Source organism: Strongylocentrotus purpuratus, unplaced genomic scaffold, assembly GCF_000002235.5.
Source record: "Strongylocentrotus purpuratus isolate Spur 01 unplaced genomic scaffold, Spur_5.0 spur5_scaffold_6, whole genome shotgun sequence".
In the NCBI taxonomy this organism is placed as follows: Eukaryota; Metazoa; Echinodermata; class Echinoidea; order Camarodonta; family Strongylocentrotidae; genus Strongylocentrotus; species Strongylocentrotus purpuratus.
In genome coordinates this window covers 54,881,486-54,889,693 of record NW_022145612.1, presented here as the reverse complement: position 1 = coordinate 54,889,693, position 8,208 = coordinate 54,881,486, and the positions used below count along the sequence as shown (strand labels likewise).

The 8,208-nt window shown below is 37.4% G+C and overlaps 1 long non-coding RNA gene across 2 annotated transcripts; it reads right to left on the bottom strand.

The window, feature by feature from the left end:
• Positions 1-2,840: 2,840 nt before the first annotated feature.
• Positions 2,841-5,981, bottom strand: LOC115919466. Of its 2 annotated transcripts, XR_004061864.1 has the most exons (4): positions 5,770-5,981; positions 4,511-4,784; positions 3,820-3,906; positions 2,841-3,409 (listed from the first exon to the last, which is right to left on the bottom strand). It is a non-coding gene; the product is annotated as an uncharacterized LOC115919466 (long non-coding RNA). The 2 variants fall into 2 exon arrangements; XR_004061863.1 differs by having other exon boundaries at positions 4,511-5,981.
• Positions 5,982-8,208: the final 2,227 nt, after the last annotated feature.

The window sequence follows — 8,208 nt, the reverse complement described above, 5'->3', positions numbered from 1 at the left end:
TTTGTCAAGTAGGGCGGGGTCAATGGTTTGACAATGGTTTGACAGACTTATTGACAGGAGATGACTGGTATTTTATGATCCCGCTTCGATTCTCAAAAATAACCTGAACGTAGAAGTAGAAGTAGAAGTAGAAGAAGAAGTAGAAGTAGAAGTAGAAGTAGAAGTAGAAGTAGAAGTAGAAGTAGAAGTAGAAGTAGAAGTAGAAGTAGAAGTAGAAGTAGAAGTATCTCGAAGTATCTTGAAGTATCTTGAAGTATCTTGATCATTCATTTGAAGGAAAAAAGGGTCTCATCTTTCTAATTGTGTGCGGGTAAGTAAGCCTGAATCCGACGACCGGGGTAATATAATATATGTAAAGCGCTTAGGCACACCGTTGGATCGATGTATTGAGCGCTATATAAACACGGAATATTATTATTATTATTATTATTAATTCAAATCTGACGATTAAATTGAGAGAATGATTTATTAGTATTTATTAGTATTAGATTACTAGGTAGATGAAATGCAAATTAACAATGACATCGATTAATGGAAGGTGAGAGAGTGAGTGAAGTCATCTTTTCATGTTCCTTCGAGTCCTCTCCTCTCCTCTTTCCTTTTCGACATTCGACTGGGACCACATACCCAGTCCCTCTCGTATCTTGTTTTCATGAGACACCTACTCTAGATTTACAAATGGTACGGTTATGCGTCGAACTAAATATATTTTCAACCCGATCGAGACTGTAGTATATACCTTTAAAATCGACCCATTTTAAGAGCGACCCATTTTAAGAGCGACAGGACATATCCTCATCCAAGCGCGTAGCCAGGATTTCATTTAGGGGGGGGGGGCGGAAGTGAGCACGCGAAGCGTGCGAATCACTTAAAGAGCGCGAGTAGCGCGCTCCCTAGGGGGGTGGGTGCAGGGAGGGGGGAGTTTTCCCCCTCCCGCGCGAAGCGCGGAAGCTTTGAAAGAAGACGATTCGTTGTACCTTTCTCGACTCATAATCCTTGTTTGAATTCAGTCCGCCCCTCCTGCGTATAGCGCGGAAGCTTTGACGTATTATTAGAGAAAGAAGAGGATTCGATGTACCGTTCTCGACTCTTAATCCTTATCTGAATTCAGTAATTTCCTCCCCTCCCGCGCAAAGCGCGGAAACTTTGAAGTTTCATTAAAAGAAGACAAAGAATACGATTCGTTGTACTTTTCCCGACCCTTAATCCTTATCTGTATTCAGTCCCCCTCTTTCGAAGCGCGGAAGCTTTCACGTTTCATTAAATTATTAGAGAAAGAAGACGATTCTTTGTTCCGTTCTCGACTCTTAATACTTAATTTGAACTCAATTTCCCCCCGTTCCGCGCGAAGCGCGGAAGCTTTGACGTTTCATTAAATTATCGACTCCTTTCCCTTTTTCTTTCTACGTCCTCTTACTTTTTTTCTCCTCTTTCTCTTTTTTTTTTTTTTTGGCCGGCGTTTTGGGGGGGGGGGGGCGACCGCCCCCACCGCCCCCCCTGGCTACGCGCCTGTCCTCATCATCTCAATTCCTGGGGGGTGTTTCACTAAAGCCCTAAAATCGATCTAAAATCGATTTGATCGATTTTAAGGGCCTAAAATTGATTTCGATTTTAGCAGCAGTTTCACTAAATAAATAAAATCGATTTTGGCCTTAAAATCGATTTTAACTTAGAGTGTGATCCATATCAATTTTAAATCAATTTTATCCTTAGTCTTTGCATTATTGATATGCTATGTTCAGCATTCATTGGTTTTAAAGGCGTAAGTGTCGGCTAGCTTCATACATCTGAAAATGAAGAATCCTGTTAAAAATGAATGGCAATTTTTTTGGGGGGGAACAAATCTTTGTTCATAACCAATTTTTTTTAAATCATCATAGTAAGGCATGATCAATACCAAATTTGGCACTCTGGTGGGGGGGGGGGGGAGCACAATGGCCCATTTTTTCTTCAAAAATACATGGGCGGCCCGTTTTCTCCTTAACCCAATCTAGCCTGGGAGGGGGGGGGGGGCCTTATCCAGCCGGCGGCACGGGAGGACGCCCAATTCGTGAGACAATACTTAGCAGCGAAACAGCCGGCCGATAATTCGCTCATTGTGGGGTTGGGGGTTGGGTGAGCACTGTTTTTTTGGGGGGGCCCTCGAAAAATGTTAACAATCGCACCCCCCCCCCCCTTGAGCGCCAGGGGAGGGGGCCCATCTCCAAAAAAAAAAGGTAGAGTTAACGTTACACGTTATTTTTCCCAGGGGAGGGGGCCCGGGCTCTCTACATCTGTCACTGCTTAGAAGTGCCCCCAGGCTATGCAGTTTTTAAAAATAACCCATGCTAGATAGGGTTGAAGTGCCCCTTTTACATCTGATTAACAACCCTTTGTTTATTAAAAGTGCACTTTTCCTTTATGTAGTTTGTCCCGTTTCTCTTTGTTTTAAAGTTCCTCATGTTTTTTCTAATAACTTCTTATGTTTTCTTCTTAGAAGTGCCCCTTTTCCTATTTGTTATGTGCCCCCTTTTCTATATTTGTTTAACCATATGTGCTTAAAATTATGTGTCCTTACTCTGTCATATTCTCTCTCTCTCTCTCTCTTTCATTAAAAAAAAATGACACTCCCATCACAACGCTTAGCTTGCCGCCCCTTTCAAAGTAATTTTGTTTCTTCATATAAACACCCCCCCCCCCTTTCCCACACAAAAATAAATAAAGAACAAAAATGAATAAATAAACACTAACTTATAACAAGATAATTATCACCATGCGCTAGCGTACAATCTCATCTATTCACCCCCCCCTTTTATCTTCTTAAAAGACAAAAAATACATACAAAATAAAATTAACACAGATTTTAATGTCTAATCAATATGCTTATGCTTTAATGAATGAAATCTACGTTTTGTAAATGATGAGCATAGCAAATACATTCAAGGGATACAATAAGAACATTTTAAAAGACACAAATGAAAGTGCTACTATGAAAGTATCAGCCAGTTGTTAAAACTACTGCAGCTGATATCTGCCACTCTCTATTCGAGTTACTTTTAAGGAGATTAAAAGAGTAATACTTGTCACAAATATTTCTGTTACTCATATGTTTGTTAATCTATGGATGATATACATTGTCATCTAGCTAGGTCACGCAGTCGGTGAGAATGTGATTTTCTTGATACAATAGTTTGTCTATATGAAATTAATCATCAATTCTTTTCTATCAGCTTTGAAATAGCTTAGGAATTAATTTGTAAATCTTATTTTACAAGTAGTGTTGGTTGTAAAAGTGACCAGTCCATGATACCATGGATCTGTATCTCATTGTGGTCTCTCTTGCTTAAAGCTGGAAAAGGGAGCTTCTATCTGTGGGCTGGCTGATGTTTCATAGGAAGCATAACGTTGCAGGTAATTCAGGCTCTGCAGTCTAGAATCAGAATTTAAAGTTATGGAAAAAAATGAATCAATTAGTAAATACTAGTGCAATTTTTCAACCCATCTTCAACTTTTGTATTCATGCTTATTTCAAATACTTTAATTGCTAAATAAATAAAGAAGAAGAATACAAAATATTCCTTAAAAAAAATTGAGACAAAAGTAGTTTTAGTTATAGAAGATAAATGATTGTTTGCTTTGGAGAAAAAAATCCTTTCATAACCATTTGTGTACTTTTTATACAACAGAATGGTTAATATGGGTTTTAGACTTCTTACAAGGATTATGAAAAATGTACTGACTGATGTCTTTTCATTTTTAATGACTGCTGTAGAGGTATGACAACAATTGCAGGCACAGAACATGCTGATAAGACCAATCATGGTAATTGATACTGCTTACCTTTTCAATTTGAAGAGATGGACAATAAAAGTCCATATGTCATGAACTAGCAGTACATGAAGATGCCATAGCTCTTTATTTTGCAACCTAAGATTTAAAACAGAGATACATAATTGTGATGAAGAGAGCACATCTATTTTCCAGAAAAATATTTGTCATTGTATCTAATGTGTTCAACAGAACATAAGTTCATTTTTATCAGTAATTACAATAGCAATTTACATGAATTTGGTCCCACACATTGTTACCAACCACATTGAAAGTTTTAGACATTTGCAAGATTGACTATGGAGTCTAATCTTGATCTCGGTTACCCTACTCTTGAACCAAACAATGTTGTACACAGAATCAATGAACATTCCCCTGTCGTGAGTAAAAGGGAAAGATATACCTCAGCTGGTAAATAACAAACAGCTTACATCATACATATATGCTCATAACAATTTGTTCAATCACATTTTTATACATTAATTGCTGCCCTATTATTTGTACAATATTTATCAGTCTGGCTGACGTAGTAATTTATCTTTGATTTAGACATGCCATGGTTGACTTCTCCTTACATGGATTTATCAGTTTGTGATTGTACGTAGAAAATGTAATGAAAATCAAGATTACACCCTCAACAACAATTTATTAATTTATTTATATGTAGGGTCTAGGTCTAGAAGAACCACACAAAAAAACTTACCTTTCACTTGTTTAAATATTGGTGTGCAATTTTTACTAGTAAAAAGATCACTTCACAAGGCCACTTAGCACAGTAGGATCTAGTCTAGAGTCTATAGCTGTACACCTAGACATTGAGTTTGAGTACATTCTGCATATCCAAACCCTTTCCTTATTGAGCCAGAGGCCGAGGTAGAAATTAGTAGTAGAATGAGAAGTCCAAGACTGTAGAGAGTAGAGACACGGCAGAAGAGAACTTTTGAGTCTTGAGGTCCACTCCATCTTTGAGTCTGACTCTTAAAAGAAAAATGAAATTAAGAAAAAAATAATAATATAGGGAGCCTAAGGCTTAGTGACCCTAATAGTCTACTGAGTAATAGATCTGGACCTAATTTTAATATTAATATGCCTGGACCTAGGCCTACTAGACTAGTCTACAATCCAACTTGTTACTGTAGCGCTAGTAGTAGGTATAGACTAGATCTAGACCCAACTGAGTAACTCCCAGTAGACCTCGGCTCTAGTCTAGACTAGATTATAGGTCCACATCTAGGAGTAGGACTAGTCCAGCAGAAGAGAGCTGCAGACTGCAGTATGCTAGAGCCTTAGATCTAGACCTAGTAATAGTTGGAGAGGCTAGGTCTACATCTTCCCTAGATCTAGTATCAAGTATCATTATCAAGTAGATCTAGATCTAGGCCGAGAACTTAGATCTAGACCTAGACTAAATCTAGAGTCTAGAGGTCTACATCTAGACTAGATCTAAATGTAACTTGGGTCTAACAGCAACACTCTAGACCATCTACTCTCTAGAGTCCAGACTAATCTTCTTCTTCATAAAATATTAACGTCAAAACAATGATCCTGTTGTCTGTTGATTTTTAATTTTATTATCAACAAAAACAAGACAAGGGCCGCTAAATAAATAGATAGATCTAGGCCCTAGAATAGAGGCCCTAGGCCTAGTATATTGTATATAACCCCAAGACTATTGCAAGAATAAACTAGATTAATGAGTTTGTACCTGCCCTAACCGTCGGTAGAAAATTCCTATTGAACCTGCATGAATTTATATGAATGGGACTGAAATTATTGAACCAGTGCAATTCGTCCACTTTTTAGCCCAGTTGGGGGTGATATCAATTGATATTATCTAAAGTTTTGTTCAGTTAAACACAAATGTAATTCTATAAAAATGACAGGAACACTTTTCTTCTTCCAAAATAAAAGATTTTTTATCAACAGAATTAATATTTTGAAAGAAAAACGGAATTTACTTACTTTTTCAAGGACTCTCTGGCAGTAGTTTAGCAAGCAATTTTGTGATCGATTTACCCCAAATTGACTAGCCTTGATTGCAGACACCTAAAAATCTATTTTAGCTTAAAATCGATTTGATGAAACAGCTCACACGTATCGGTTTTAAGCTAAAACTGATTCGGCCTTAAAATTGATTTTTAAAATCGAAATCGATTTTAGTTGATGAAACACCCCCCAGGTTTCCTAGCTGCAATCAAGTAGTCAATGTTTACCCGAGACAAAAGTACTTGACATTGAGTTTGAACCCTGTCTGGTGTATAACCCCCCCCCCCCCCCCTAAAGAAGAGCCCTGAATCTACCCATACACTAGGACTACAGATGTTAACAAAATATATTTTTAAACTTAATTTTCAACCTGATTTAGCCGGCGGTTATAAGTCATGTTTTTAAAATTGACCTAGTATTTTAACAAGGGATTGGACTTATGTTTACTCTTATCATCTTCAACGTTTTGAGCACCCTAGGTGCAATCGTGGTAGGGTTAATGGCGCGATCAAGATGTCAATAAAATTGTCGAGAGACAGATGTACAGGACATAGAGTCTTAACCATGTTTGGTGCACAGATGCCTCCCCCCTTAAAAAACTTCTGGAACTTCCCCTACTCTTAATTCACAAGACTGCAGAATCAAAACCTCTTCGGTTTTAACAGTATATTTTCAAATTGATTTCACCGGCTATCGCATGCCTTTAAACATAAACCAATCCATTTAAACAAACCTGGAAAGGACTGAAATGTTATCCTCATAATCTTCGTTCTAAGTATCTTCGCTGCAATGAAGTAGTCACTAATGTTTGCCTGGAGACAGATGTACTTGACATCGAGTTTTAACCCTGTCTGGTGCACAAACATCACCCCCCTCAAGATTAAACAAACATATCCTGGATCCGCCCTATTCTTCATGATACTGCAGTCAACTTTTCCAAGGTTTAAACATGATCGAGATCATCGTATGCTTTTAAAACCCATTTTATCAGGTATATGGACCATTTTATCAGGTATATGGAGCTTTGTTGATACACATCATCTTCATTCCGAGTACCGCAGGTGCAATCAAGTAGTCACTAATGTTTGCCGGGAGACAGATGCTCTTGACATCGAGTCTTAACCCTGTCTGATTTTAGACCTCACAATGAGTGCGTGACGGATCCATACATGTGCTCTACCATCATGGAAGGCAATGGGATGGGTAGGGGGGGGGGGGGGTCTTTTAACTGTGTACTGAATAAAGTATTGTGTGAAACATACGAGATTGATTGCCCACAAATCATATTTTCAATGAAATATATTGATGTCAGATCAAGTGTGAAATTGATTTTGTGAAGTATGAACTTGATAATGAATCAAATTGTTAATTGTAGAACATGACTATCCTGGAATTACAGATTACACTTACCAACACCTCTGTATTTTGCAGGAGAAAAAAAAACCCTTTTGCACATCTTAGAGCACTTTTTGATCAACTCATGCTGGCTTTTTATTTTCTCTCTTTCTTCTGCTCTCTTGCCTCTCATACTACTTAAAGCCTTCAGTGAGACACGTCTTTTGCACTCTAACGCATTCTTGCATAAGTATCATTTATTATTTGAACCAAGGATAACTACCTCTGGACTACCCCCCCCCCCCCAAAAAAAAAAAAAAAAAAAAAAAAAAAAAAAAAAAAAAAAATGACCCCCTTCAGAAAACCCAGGGACAATTACCGGCAACAGGGGTAGTATTTCTTGGAAGATAGGGGATAATACATTGTGTTTTTTTTGTTTTTGTTTGTTTGTTTGTTTGTTTTGTTTTTTTTGGGGGGGGGCGTAATCTGGATTTATCATATACATCTTTATTAATTTCATTGGGATGTTTAATTTTCCCTGCATGGAGCTGCTCAACTAGTCGGAAGTGAAATGAACTGATGTCCAAGGCCCCCCCCCCCCTCCACACTTAAACATACACATTTATTGGCATATCTGTAAGTAAATGGTGATCTTGATATATAACGAAAGATTAAGTAAAGAGTACCACATACAGAGCATTAAAAAGAGAGAGATAAACTGACATAGCAAGAAAGGGAGATGGATGTCAACACAAATTCTATACAAACAAAAGTATATTGTAAACACAATATTTAATAATAAATATGATTTATTTTCGTTATCAAAATTTTATACAGTTATTATACAAGGCGTTATATTAAAAAATCATGTAAATATCAGAGGGAATCCAAATTTCGTTGCAGCTCATTTAAAGAGCACTGTTAAAGCAAGCTTTCATTCTAATATGATAATCCATGTTGATGTCGCATTTTCTACGTACAATGTACACTATTGCTCATATTTTTCTTACCTCTATCCATGAAATGGTTGTGACTGTATGATTTATTCTTCATATATAAAGTTCTGAGAAGATATAAACT